The sequence below is a fragment of the Sciurus carolinensis genome, chromosome 9 (assembly GCF_902686445.1).
Source record: "Sciurus carolinensis chromosome 9, mSciCar1.2, whole genome shotgun sequence".
NCBI lineage: Eukaryota > Metazoa > Chordata > Mammalia > Rodentia > Sciuridae > Sciurus > Sciurus carolinensis.
In genome coordinates this window covers 13,462,728-13,477,185 of record NC_062221.1, presented here as the reverse complement: position 1 = coordinate 13,477,185, position 14,458 = coordinate 13,462,728, and the positions used below count along the sequence as shown (strand labels likewise).

The window sequence follows — 14,458 nt, the reverse complement described above, 5'->3', positions numbered from 1 at the left end:
AAGGGATTTCTTTGAAACAAAATATAATCCAGAGAAAATACAAGAAAACATGAGAACTGTTTCTTTTACACACTATTCCAAATGCTTTCTTGGGCTAAGAGCAGCCTTGTGACCCCCAAATCTCCAAGAAGCTATGCTAACTTGTAATTCCATGTGAGCCAATGAATAAAAATTTCATACAAACATATAAAATAAAGTAGCAAGTTAGGCCAAGACTGATCTGAAAAAGCAGAACTCCAAGAAAAGGTCAATGAAGTACAGCAATTTGAGTTAGATAAATAAAAGCAGATGCTCTGGCTGCAATTCAGTCCTCGTGACCCCCAGTGTGATGCAAGGGTGGATGATTTTCACATGTAGAACCCCACCCCCGTTGCCTGCCGAGGTAAGACAGGCTAGGGGTGGGTGGAATTCCAGGGATCTCCCTGCAATTGTGGTTCCCATGAATGAGATGGTGTATCTCATTGCAATAGGTGTGAATGCAGATGGAGCCTGGAATTCATTATAACAGTATAAAAAAAAATAGTTCCCTTCCATTGATACTTTATTATTCATAATAAATTACTTGCATCATCTCATACTTCTTGAATGGAAGGATTCAACCTCATGCATACATGAATCCCCTACAAGTCGATCTATAAATCCCAATAGAAGCACCTAGTTCTAGATGATTTGGGTGAGAGATTATACAGGTGAATCCCAAGTTAATTTTGAAAATAAGAATAGTCAGAAAAAAAATCTGGTTAATAAAAAGAAGACACAATAGCCTATTAGAAATTAAGACATACTTAAAAAGCATAATGATGAAGAGAGCAAGGAACTAGTGCTAAAGAGAAAGGAAATCAATCAAATAGAAGATACTGTTCAGGAATGGGTCCAAAAAGGTGTGTGAATATGGTATGTGATAAAGAGAGCATTTTGTGATATGTATGTGATCGTGGGCAAGAGATGGATTCCTCAAAAAAATACCCCTGTAGGTGTAAGTAGGTAATTATCTTGTAGGCGTGTGTCTGATGGTGGTGGCGGTGGCAGGTGAGGTCAGAGCCTCACATGGTGACCTTAATACTAAGGCAAATAGGTAATCCAAGCACAAACTAGCAGAAAACGAAGAAAATTTTAAATTTGAATTCTAACCAGGAAAGCCTAAGCCAGACCTAAATTCTGCAAAACAAAGGATTGGTATGCGTCAATTACAGAAGAAAACCATTCCTGCAGAAACTCATGATCAGCAAACGACAAACTGCGAAAAAACCTTGCAACACATTTCACAAAGGACTCAGCTCAGTGATGCGTTGAGTCCTTACAACTCGATAAGAAAAAGGCAAAAGATGTGAAGAAAGTCGCTCTCCAAAAGGGACCATGAACAGCGCTGACCTGAGTCTGCAGAGGCCGCCGGCCTTCCCCACAGTAGGAGGAACGCTGCTGAGAATGGCAAGGCGACACTGGTTTTCACCTTCCAGTTGGCTCAGCGTTCTTCCTGGGGCCTGGCTTCAGAGCACAGAGAGAAGCAGCTGCAAGGGATTCTCAGGATGAGCCTGAATTGTGTCCACTGAGAGTCCCTGTGGGGATCAGGGAGAAGCACGGTCTCTAAACAGAGCCAGTGTTCATCAGGGGACAATTGGGCTGAGGTGCAGTTCATCTCTGTGACACTTTGGGTGGTATCATGGCTCAACCGCATACATGAGGTCCCCAAAGGGCAGTGGAGAAGTGACCGGATCAAGCAGAGCCTACCTTTCCAGGTGGATAAGCCTGTTATTAGACCACACACAGAGGCATACGCCCTGCACTCTCAGGGTGGTAGGTGCCGGGGAGAAGGACCCTGGAGCTCAAGGACAGCTAGAGAGGCTGAATGGGGATGGCTTCTCTACACTGCACTTCCCTACTGAAATGTAGGCTTCAGGAAGCTCCGTGGCTCTCACCACTGAGGTGATTTTCCTCCTGCTCCTATGTCTGTCCCTTGCTGTGTTCCTTGCCATGGACATAATGAAAACCACTCGGACTCTTCTCTCCTCATTGTCACTTGAAGGCAGCAGTAGGGGACTGTCTTTTCTTCCTCTCATTTGCTAAGGGGTGGAGAAGTTCCTGAATGGACGTCGAGGCACATGCTGCCTCCTTTCCAGAACCCCTGCAACTGACCGGGCAGCAGAAGGGGAAGAGGAAAGGCTCGAGGCTGGCCAGAGCCACAGCTGGGCCCTCAGTCCAGGCAGAGCAGCCCAGGAATGTGTCTGGATGGAGGGCAGCAGAATGTTTCCCATGGGACCGTGAGTGGCCCAGCTGTGACCCAGACGGCTGGCAGCCCCAGAGGGGCTTTGTGCCAGGACCAGGAGAGGTAAGAAGACTATGGCATCCCTGGGACCCCTGCAAGCACAGGAAGCTCCGGCACCAGAGGCCCTGTCCCTTGCATCCTGGTTCTCTGAAGCCTCCTGTAAATAGACACGATTCCAGGGGAGGAGATTTAGTTTCAAACACCTAGCATATCAAAGGCACAAACTAGAAAATAATTTTAGTTCTACAAAAACGTCAAGAAACTTATTTCTGACACACCAAGGATTGTGGATTTAAATGTATTCACACACTGATATCTAAGAAGGAAGCTTCTAGCCCATAGCCTCGAATTCCAGGTTAAATCATGTGTGATTTATTCTGTAAGCCCAGAATTACATGCATGCTTCTGAGCATTTTGTCTGCCTTGTTGTTATCTGAAAGCCAGTTCTGGCAGGAGCTAACCGCCATCCTAGCACGTGAACACCATGGGTTAAATGCTGCAGATGCCTGTTCACGCGGAGAGAGGGAACGTGAGCGTATTGTGAGGTGCTGATTAGCAAGTTGAGTGGCGGATCCAAGTCCTGTTTGTGGAAAACTGATCACAGAGGTGGGACTGGAACCCTCACATACACCAGCGCCCCCAAGTGTTCCTGCCTGGCTGGCTCCAATTTCACAGACCCGGTCTCAAGTCTGTATTTCCACGTATGAAGTCCAGAGAACCTTGACTTCCTGGGAAATAGGGACATGGGGTTGATTTTAGCTGTGCTAAAGGATAGATAATACTTCACCATTGCTGGAAACCATGATGGGGTTTATTATTTGTTTCATTTTTCAGGTTTTTAATTTTTTTTTTTTTAATTTTGAGGGTTTGTGCTGTTCAAATCACTGATTCTGTTAAACCAAAAATTCTATTTTGTATATTAATCTCCATTATAACTAATAGTGTTCTGTTAAAAGTTGAACAACTGGTTGTTCATGAGGAAAAACCCTGTTTGGTAGCATTTGTTGATTTCCATGGAGTAAATACTTACACAATGACCAATTTCAAGCTACCAATGTGAAGTCTCTGAATCTGAGTTGGAAAGACATGCTCAGTAGCATATCCTTACACTATATTTCTACCCTGCAGCTACTCTCTATATATACATATCCATATATATGTATATATGTGTATATATATGTATATAAGTATATGCATATGCACATATATAGAATATATAGAGAATATATACATATATGTGTGTATCTATGTATATCCTTAAGAACTTGATAATAAAATGTAGCAAAAAATCAGAAAGTGAAGTTTTTAGTACTCATTAACCTTGTTTTTAATATAATTTAATTTTTAATAATGCTCATGTTTGACAGCTCCTTTATAAGATTCCTGAAATGTTAACCATTAGGCTCTCACGAGCTACTATAAGCCATTGTTTCTCTGATTGTATCCTTGTCCCCAGGATGGTGACTAACACCAGTAGATGCTTTATAAATGATTGGTGAATTAATTAGTTCATTAATTAACAAGTGACAACCAGAGCCTAGAAGTTTTCCAAATGCAAGTGCAATTTTTAAAATTGAGGTTTGTTTCAAACTGAATGAGGTCATGCCCACATGGAAGACAAAAAGAAAGAGAAGGCAAAAATTGTCTTGTTGGCTTCAACAAGTAATCAACCAGTAAACCACTAGCTGTGCTGCTATGTAACATTCATGGAAGTCAAGACAGGAGGTGGATTTTAAACTTGGCAAGATGCTACCACCTGTGGACCCATCAGTGCTTGAGACTTGTGGATTCAACTAGAAGGAATATCTGGGAAAGGCACATGGGGGCTTTCACTGGTCCCAGTGATGTGTTTTACTTTTTAAGTTGGGTCAGGGATTTGCAGGGATTTACCTACCATCACACAGGCTTTGTGTGCTGGTTAGGAACACAGGTTGAGGACTGACCACCTACATAATCAACCAGCTCTTCCCATTGACTGGACATGTGACCTTTGGCAGGCACCTATTCTCTCAGGGCTTCAGTCCCTTCATTGGTCAATTGAGAACGAAATGCTGCCTACTTCATAGGGTGTGTGTGTGTGAGAACTGAAGAGTTTAATAAATGCGAAGTCCTTAGAATGCAATATGTAAGCCGTAACCCGTGTTAGCTCTTATTATTGTACAATGTACTATACTAAAAAAGAAAACAGTGAGACAATCTTTAAAAAAACAAAAGCTAAACAATATGACTACCGTTATATCTTCTAATTCTAAAATTTTCATACTCTGTACCTGTATGTGCTTTATATAACCTGAGCCTTTCGAACTGACCTAGCAATATCCTCATGAGCCCACCCCAGGGCTAGGAGAAAATGCCAGTGAGTTCCCAAACCCCTCTGGGACCATGTCACTTATCCCCAAGGAACCAACTACCTCCTTGGTGCATTTTCTCCTCAGCTTTCCTGGCTTCACTAGTCCCAATGGGACCATACCATGGACTTCTGTCCCCATCCAAACTGGAGTTGGAGTCCCTGTCCCCACCACTAACTGTGGGACGGACCCCAGACCTGGTGTCACTTGCCTGAGGGATAGTGGTGGTGGAACCCCCGGCCCCACTCATGCTTGTTTTGCCCCTCACAGGCCCCTCTCTGAAAGGCCCTGGGAAACAATACTCTCAGAGTCTGAATATCAGCAGGCGGTAACTGTGAATTAGGCCTGGGAATAACTTCAAGGACAGGGAGAGTGAAGAGCAAAAAGCATTATAATAAACTCAGTCAATGAGATGAAATGAAATGATGCTTACTTACAGTCTGGCACTTAGTAGGCACTCAATTAATACCTTCCTTGGGACACAGGAGAACTGACTAATGCCTAGATCACTGAATCATTTGTCATCTCCAGGAACAATTAGGAGATTGAACTAGTTGACACCCGAGGTCACTCACTTTGTCTCAAAAAGTTGTCATGTATTTCCCCTAAAAGTTGCAGTTTGATTGTTACCTGAAGCCCAGAGATGAGAAATAGCAGGCTTCATGGAGTCTTCCGGAAACTGTTGAAATTGTGATTTATACATTTTCCCACCAGAGGGCACAATGCAAAAGCTATAGCTGGATCTACCTTGTGTGATCATTTCCTCCTGTTGATGTTGGAGTTTCAGCTTCCTAGGTGGTGACAGCTGCCCCTCCTGCCTAACATCCATTTTAATAGAATCCACACTCCGTTCCCCACATGTTTAGGGTTTGCCTGGCTCTGAAATCCACAAATAATTTTACCCAAATGGCTTTTTGCATCTGGTTATTGAAACAGAGCTTTTTTTTGTCTTTTTAAGTTCTCACTTTTCTTTCCAATAGGCAAAGAAATCTTAACTTTGAAATGATCTTGAAATTTAAATGTAGAATAACACGCTGTGCTGTCTCTAAACATAGTTAAGATCTGCCTTCAGCTCAGTGGGTGTGAGAGAGCCAGAAGCACAGTCATCTTGCGTGCAGCAGACCTGGTTTCTGTGTAAACCCTGGAACTCTGAGAGGTACACATCCTTATCATGTTCTGCACCAAACTTTTTGCCCTCAAAATGTACATGTATGCTGTTTAGAGCTAAGATATCACAATTTTTGGCCTAATTGACTATTGCTTTCTGCTTTCTCAAAATGTATATTTAAACTACTGGCAATTCAACAGGATTTTAATACATATAATGACAAGCTCTATATCATCTCTACCCCAAAAGGGAGGAATAAGGAAGTTATTAAGAGTGCTCTCAATCTGTGGACCACTTGTAAATTTTATCCCCTGTCTTTTCAAACCAACCTCTGAAGGGCATTAACGCCTCACACTGTGTTCTTTTCTTTTTTGCAGTGCTGGGGATTGAACCCAGGGCCTTGTGCTTGCAAGGCAAGCACTCTACCAACTGAGCTATCTCCCCAGCCCCACATTATATTCTTAACAGTGATTTACTGGGCTTACACAGGAAGGTTCTAGACTAGAGGGGAAATACTAAAACAAAGTTAGGCTCAGAGTAAGTCATGGATACAAACATTAAAGCACTGGAAAACCAACTCTTAGATATTAAGGAATAAAATTTGCCATATTTTCTCCCCCCTTTCTTTAAAAATAAAAGCTATTTTCCACAACCATGATTTCTCCCGCAGACCGATGGATTTATATAAACTGGCCAATGAGAGGGGAAAAAAATGACTCAAACTTAAATTTAAAAAACTCATAAATATTATTCGACGTTAAAAAAAGATCAGAGAGCACTGACAAAGAGGGAACTATTTGGGGATTAGAATTCTTTTCAACCTAAGTAATGTTCTAAAGCAATATTTTCGTTTTCCTTTCAAAATGAATGTATTTTACCTGTAACTGTGGTTGGAATGTTGTTGCAAGAGAAGAAAATGTATTTCAACATATGTTTGTTATTTTAGAGAGATTGTAAATTTTTTGAACACTTTTGATCTTAAGACATTTTGTAAATTCAGAGAGTGTTAAGATATAATCTCAATATGAAAACTCTATTTTGGGGAGACAATTCCACAATATTCAGGATGTGAATATCTACCTGGTGAAAGATACACTAATCTGGGTCCTCAGGGGAACAAATAGGGTCACCAAAGGGCATTTTGTGACCTCTTTCCTGGCCCCATTCTCTCTCAGAAACACCAGCCTGGTGTTGGGGACCAGCCCTGAGATCAGGTCTGAAACCCAACTCTCCCGGGCCTTCCTGGGAAGCAGCCATTTTCCTCTGAAGCAACACCCAGAGAACGTGGAAAGCCCAGGGCAGGAAGGAAATAGTTATCCATGTGCTAAGTACTACTCCCTTCCTTTCCAACTCCAGTAAAAGAAAATTTGAATCAAAGTTTATCTGAGTCAAAATAATTTTTTATTAAAAATCTTCTTGTAGAATAAATTTCCATCCCTTAAAAGTGCTTAAGTAATTTTCTGACGAACTTTAATGGAATTAAAATTTGTTCTGAGATAGGTGTTGTTGGTGCACACCTGTAATCCCAGTGGTTTGGGAGGCTGAGACAGGAGGATCGTGAGTTCAAAGTCAGTCTCCGCAACTTAGTGAGGTGCTAAGCAACTCAGAGAGATCCCGTCTCTAAGTAAAATACAAAAATGGGTTGGGAATGTGGCTCAGTGGTTGAATACCCTTGAGTTCAATCCCCAGAATCTCCCCACCCCACACACCCTGCCAAAAATTAAATTTGTTCTGAGAAATTAATTATCTATGTAATGGTTAATTTGAATTGTCAACTTGATTGGATTAAGAGATGCCATGATTAAGAGGCTTTTGGGTGTGTCCATGAGGGCGTGTCTAGGAATGATTGGCAGGTGGGGTAGTGAACTGGAGACCCTCCCTAAGCTTAGGCAGCACTGCTGGATAGAATGGTGGCTTGAATGAAATAAACGCTGGAAGAACAAGGAAGCAGATGCAGATGCAAGCTCAGCTCTTTTGGACCGTGTTCTTGATCGCTGATTGTCTGAGGATATCAGACTCTCACTTCATACTTCCAAAGTGGACTCTGCCAGTGATTCTCCAGGTAGTTTCCAGAAGCCTTGGTCTTGGACTAGGGTAGCACTGTTCATCCTTCTTGTTCTGGGGCTTCCGCCTCCTGGACTGCGCAGCTGCTGGTTCTTCCAGCTCTCCAGCTGCAGACAGCCATTGTGGACTATCCAGCTTCTGGTTGTGTAAGCTGATCTAATAAATCCCTTTTTTATAATCACACTTCCTGTTGATTCTGTTCCTCTAGAGAACCCTAATACAATCTATCTCATGAAATTTAACTGAACTTTTAAAAAATCACCTAAAAGTGATTTTCCGCCAGGTGTGGTGGCGCAGGCCTGTAATCCCAGGGGTTCAGAAGGCTGAGGCAGGAGGATCACAAGTTCAAAGCCAGCCTCAACACTTTAGCAAGGCTCAAAACAATTTGGCAAGACCCTGTTTCAAAATAAAAAATAAAAAGGGCTGGGGATGTGGCTCAGTGGTTAAGTGCCTCTGGGTTCAATCCCTGGCACTAAAAAGTAAATAAATATAAAATTATTTTCTAACTATTCTCTTTTCTTATGTGAAACACCCTGACAAGAGAAAATCTGTGAATGGACTTCCCTGAGTACCACTTTCTCAAACTCTCTGTAATGAAGGAGTCATAATTCATTGAATTAGTATCATTATTTCTAAATACTTAATAATACTTTTGTGAAATGCAATAAAAATGCCAAATAACTGACCTTTTTACATTAAACGAAATGTGAACCTGAATTTTTAAAATATATTTAACAGACAGAAGTGATTTTCTCAAATGGCCATGAATGTTTCTAAATTCTTATTTTCAGTTTGTGTCCCTCCTGACCCAGCAGCACGGGGCTCACAGGCCAGAAAAATCTTCAGATGGCACTGTTCCTGGCACTTTTGCTTCCCCTGAGAGCAAGATTATATACTAAAACTGTGATATGTGCTCACAACTAAATTACCTGAAGAGTATTAACACCACTCAAAACATTATTTAAAGCATATAAAGAGCTGTGGAAAACTCAATGTTTAAGGAGAGTTTCTTTCATTTTGTGGGAATTTAAAACAGAAGTCCCCCAAGTGTTTCTGAATGCTGGAATTTTTCAATATGGCGGGCAGTGGAAGCAGAGAATGGTTTTTGGAACTATCAGTGCCTAACTACGCATGTCCCTTGTAACCTGAACCAACTGGGATATGAAGAAGAAAGAGAAAAAAGAAAGCAGGGTATCATCTGGCAACTATGTAAAAAATAAATCTTTAAAAGTAATTGTATTTTACTAATAGGATATGTGGACAATTAGTTAAATTTAGAAGGAAAAAGAGAGAAACCTTGAGGGAGGTTTCTGTACTATTTTTCCAACAGGAAAACCAATTTCCTTATAAAAACAAAACAAAAAAAAACAAAATAAACTATTCAATGGAAGTAGTTGAGCTAAACTGCATATCAGGGGAAGTAATAGATCAGTTGAGTCTAAGAAAAGATTACAGACACAGTTCCTGAAAAGTATAATTTGACTTGCATCAGCAAGTTAATGTTAGTTGGCTTGCATATTCTGTGCATGTAATTTCCTGTTCAGTGCCTAAACTTAGTTCTCCAAACTTATGTGTACACAGCACTAGTACAGAGCATTGAACTCTTTCAGTGACATGAAGTTGTGTCTCTATTGTCCTAAACATCTTCACTGGATTTATACTTATTTATGGATCTTGCTCAGAGATGTTTTTGGGAGGAAATTTCATACCCCAACTGGCTTGATGAGCAATTGAAATCACATGTTTTTAAAAAATCATTAACAATTGAAAGTGCTCTGTGTGTGCAAGTGTGTGTGGATATGTATATGGATATATATGCATATATCATGTCACATAACATAACATGTCACATCTGTCATAGGTCTCAAGCCTTACTTGTTGTTTTGAGTGATTAATAGGGGAGTGGGTTTCAAGGGTGAGTATGCCCTTAACCAAGTATGAAAAGCAATAGCAAAGATTCAGGAATTAGAAGAAATAGATATCATTTGCAGACTGGACAAATATTAACTAACAGTGTTTGATAAAGTAATTTAATCTCAGTTTTCTTAATCTCAGTTTATCCCTAAAGCAGGATGACCCCTGTCCCTGCCTATCTCCTTTAGTTGCTGGGAAATGCAAATGGACCACCCTGTGTGAGCACTCTTCATGAAGGGGTTCAAGCGCTATGAAAAGAGAACCTCTTGTTCCATATTTCTAACATGGAGAGTTCCCTTCCAAGAAAAGAAGGTAGGCCATTTTGAAGAGAAGTGATTTCCTAAAGCATGAACTATACAACTGCTTACATTCTTCCAAATGAATCTCCATTTACTTTCCACTCTTGGAGGATAATGTTTACCTTTTCCTGCACTCTTAATTTCTCTCTGCTGGGTAAGGCTGTAATTGTATTTAGCCCTGAGAAGTGCGGTGGAGAACTTGTTAAGTAATCAGGTCATCGATTTCTGTGGAGGCCTTAAATTTGCAATCTAGAATAGCTATCATTTTGCTGCAAATTAAAAGCAACACCTTCCCAATCATGTAAGCAATTTATCTGCATATATTACAAGCTGTGGATTTGCCTACAAAGAGAAGAGCCCAAACTAAGCCATAAGTCAACTTTGAAACAGAAGTGGCATGTAAGACTCAGAACTAGGTAGTAACTGGTGATGATGTTATGGTTAGTATTTGGAGGGAAAAAAATGTTGGCACGTTACATGCAACTAAAAAGCTTATAATGAAGATATATGGTCATAACCAAGAAGAAAATGATCTTCGGAAATGTAATTATTGAATGACAATCAATTCTAGATTGATAATGTAAAAGGGCCACTCTCTGGCAAAGCTTTTATCCAATCATGACTTTATCAATAGGGTAGTTTGGACCCTTGAGGAGGTGAAAGAACCTCAGAAAGGCTAACATCCATCCCGTAAAACAGGAAATAAGGTTAGACATGTGCAATTAGAAAACATGGTCCTTGTAATGCATAATCTAAGTTGTTGGGAAGAGGGCCACCACATATTTGAGGCTAATTGGATGGCAAGTTTCTCAACAGCCATATGGAGTCCAACTTCTAATGATAGTCTTAGGAAGTTCCATCAAGGACAGAGATTGTTTTAGTCAACTTTTTCGCTGCTGTGACTCAAAGACCTAACCAGAACAATTGTAGAGGAGGAAAAGTTTATTTAAGGGCTGAGGGTTTCAGAGGTCTCAACCTCAGCCACATACAGCCATCATGGTGAAAACTGGCAGAGGGAAGCAGTTCACATGATGATCAGAGAGCAGAGGGAGAGACTCCACTCTCCAGACACAAAACAGATACCCCATAGCCACACCCCCTGTGAGCCACTTCCTCCAGCCACACCCCACCTGCCTCCAGTTACCACCCAGTTAATCCAATCAGGGATTATTTTGCTGATTAGTTTAAGGTTATAACACAATCATTTTTCTTTCAAATCTTCTTGCATTGTCTCGCATGTGAGATTTTGGGAACACCTCACATCCAAACCGTAACAGAGATGAAGTGTAGAAAACAGGTCAAACAAGATGCCCCTACCAGAACAAGTCGAATGAGCTTTGGGGGTTCACTATCCTAAAAGTGAGAGTCCTTGGTTTAGAGAGGGATTGAGATTCTCCAATTCCCACCTGATATGGAACCAATGGGGTCACAGGAAATATCTACAATACTCTATTTGTTATGAAAGAGAATGTGTAAAATATATATAATGTAAACATTCTATCTTAGAGTAATAGATTTTATTGTTTTAAGAAGTTTCAGGTTTTCAGAAGAATGAATGGAGAAAAAAATACTCAAAATATGTCCCCACTTGCCCCCTTACTTTATTCCCCTGTTATTAACATCTTGCTTTAATGTGATACATTTTTCACAATTTATAAGCCAAAATTGATGTTATCATCAAACAAAAATTCAGATTACATTAGACTTCACTCTTTGCATTGTACATTCTATGTCCATATTCTTTCTTGAGAGCACTAAGTTTCTAATAAACTTATCCATTAGTATAAAACATTAATGTTTGGCAAGACTATTTTATCAATAAGAATATCTATAAAAGCACTTTGCTAACCTCTTTAATATTCTAATGAAAAATCAGAAAATTGTTTTAAGGAGGCATATTGGGGAAAACTTTATTATAAAAATAAATACACATTCTTGTTTTTGAGAAAAAAAATCTTTAAAGGTGGAATCAAAGAGCAGAAGTGCTTACCGAAACAAAGTAAATGCTCAATAAATGCAAGCAATTGTCATTGTCATGGTTAAGATTTTTGTATGTTGTGGAACTTACTTGAGGAGAGAGAAAAGGTAACATAGAATCTTGGATTCACTGAGGAAACAAATTCATAATTGGTACTAGACCAGAGGTTCCAAGAAAATTGCAGTCAAAATGAGAAAAAATTCAGAAAAGTGTTGAAATTGTGTTTTACATTTTCAAGGAAGGAGGTGTGACCAGAGGGCAAATGACCAAGAATCCCATGAAATTAAAAGATTTTAGGTACTGCTCACCTAGCAGCATGGCTTCCAAGCTTACACTGGTTCCTGGATGCTGAAGTAGAGATGTCATCATTCCTATTCATGATTCTGTTGATAAGGCAGCTTGACTATGGGAACTTTCTTTATAGCTACCTCTCAAGCAGGGGGAATTAGTAAGTAACTGTGAAATAGAGCAATAAAGCATCTTGGAGCGGTAGTTAAGATTGACTTCTATTCCTTTTATTGGGGCAATTTTAATTTAATGACATCAGAGCATAATTGCTAAATCAGATTGAGCACCTCCCACACCTGAAGTGCTAAAATCCTTAGACCAGAACACTGAGCATTTTCTACTGTGATGGTTCTGTAAGCCAGACTGAGTATTCTGCCAATTGCTTTTTACATGATGCACATACAATATTTGATCCATATGAGTCTGGTGGATAGGAATTATAAAATTCATTGATTTGGTTTACTTTAAATGATGCCTGGATAATATAGATTAAGTGCTGGTTCAAATTACCTCCATTTCTATAGACCATCCTTAGTAAATCTTAAGTATGGTGTTAAATCTGTCTACTAGGTTTAAGAGAGCAGCATAAGCAAATTTTATCATGCCTACCGATCACCTAGGGCTCTTGTTAATATGCAAGAGCCAGGAGGTCTTGGGTAAGGCCTCAAACTCTGCATTTCTAACAGGCTCCTGATGCTGCTGATGTGTTGAAGTTCCGAGAACGTGATTTAAGTTGCAAGGGCAAGTTCAGCATACAAACTCTCAGATCAATCATATTTTGGAAAAGCTACTTAAACAATCTGAGCCTTGGGTATGTCACTTTTAAAAAGGAAGGGGGGCAACAGAAGAATATATCTCTGATGTTTATTGTGAAGATTAAATGAAATAATGAATGCAGAATGGGCCAGTTCAGGGCCAAGCACAGAAAATTAACCTAAAGGGCTAACGCTTGTAACTTTTGTTATTGCTACTATCTTTTTTCCAATGAAAGAATATGCAGTACTGGAATCTGCTCATCAATTCATTGATTCTCTTGGAAATGTAAGTATTGACTCATAGTAAAAGGGGATGATAATGAAGAAGTTAAGCCTACTAGGAAACACAGGGATGGAAGAGGATGACACATGACATCCACATTGGGTTGAACTTGACAGTCAACCACAATGTATATGGTGGAAGCCAGAAAATAGTCACCCTTTCCCTTTCTGAATCTGATAGACTATACTCTGTTCCATCACCCAAACAGCTCTCGAACCCAGCAAGCAGCCTCCAGGGCAAACTTCCATCACCTCCCAAGTGTTCTCTCACTTCCTGCCTTGACTTCCTTATATTCTTTTTTGTATCCTAATCAGAGTAGGTTATTAAAAGCATACAGTCCCCATTTAGTTCCCTACAGCCTACAGATCCACATGCACTTACCACTTCCTAAACTGCTCAAGCGAAGTGAATAAGCTGCTAAGATCAAGGCTTCTCCATCCCTAAAGCTTCACCCTCTTCCAAAGTGCCACCACCAACCAGAAGAACACAGATGCCAACCAGGCTTGATGCAAAGATCCTGAGAAGGCAAATGCACCAGAAAAGAGCCCCCCAGCAGAGATACTGCTGTAATGATAACTTCTGCAGCCTCACCTCCACCTTCTCTGCACAGCTGGTAGTAAGAAAAAAAAAAAATTGAAATTCTCAAATTAAGTAAAATTTTCCTATAATTCCCCAGTCTGGCTGAGTGGGGGTAGTTTCTCACGAATGCCCCTTGAAACACTTCTTAATAAGTCACTTACATCATCAAGACAGGAATTCATTGTATGCTGGTTCTGGAATTATAGGATTTCCCATGGAAGAGGCTCGTGTTAACCCCTTTTTGGCTAGCTTGATTCTCTATCATGTCTTACTTTCATGGCCATAAGTTTCACACCACGTTCTGAGTTCTATTTTATTTTTCCTCTTTTGCAGTGGTGGCCATTGAGCTCTTAGATACATGCTAAGCAAGTGCTCTACCACTGAGCTACATCCCCGTCCCTTCTTACTTTATTTTGAATCAAGGTCTCACTAAGTTACCCAGACTGGTCTTGAGTTTGCAATCCTCCTGCCCCAGCCTCCAAAGTAGGACAGGTGCCACCATGCACTACTCTAAGTCCTATTTTATTACTTTGGGGGTACTGGGGGTTGAACCCAGTGGTGCTTAACCACTGAGTCACA

General features: G+C 40.4%; 1 protein-coding gene across 1 annotated transcript in view; it reads right to left on the bottom strand.

The window, feature by feature from the left end:
- Positions 1-14,458, bottom strand: part of Slc9a9 (solute carrier family 9 member A9) — a 547,508-nt gene that overhangs the window by 468,642 nt on the left and 64,408 nt on the right. The gene's annotated exons all lie outside the window — the stretch shown is intronic.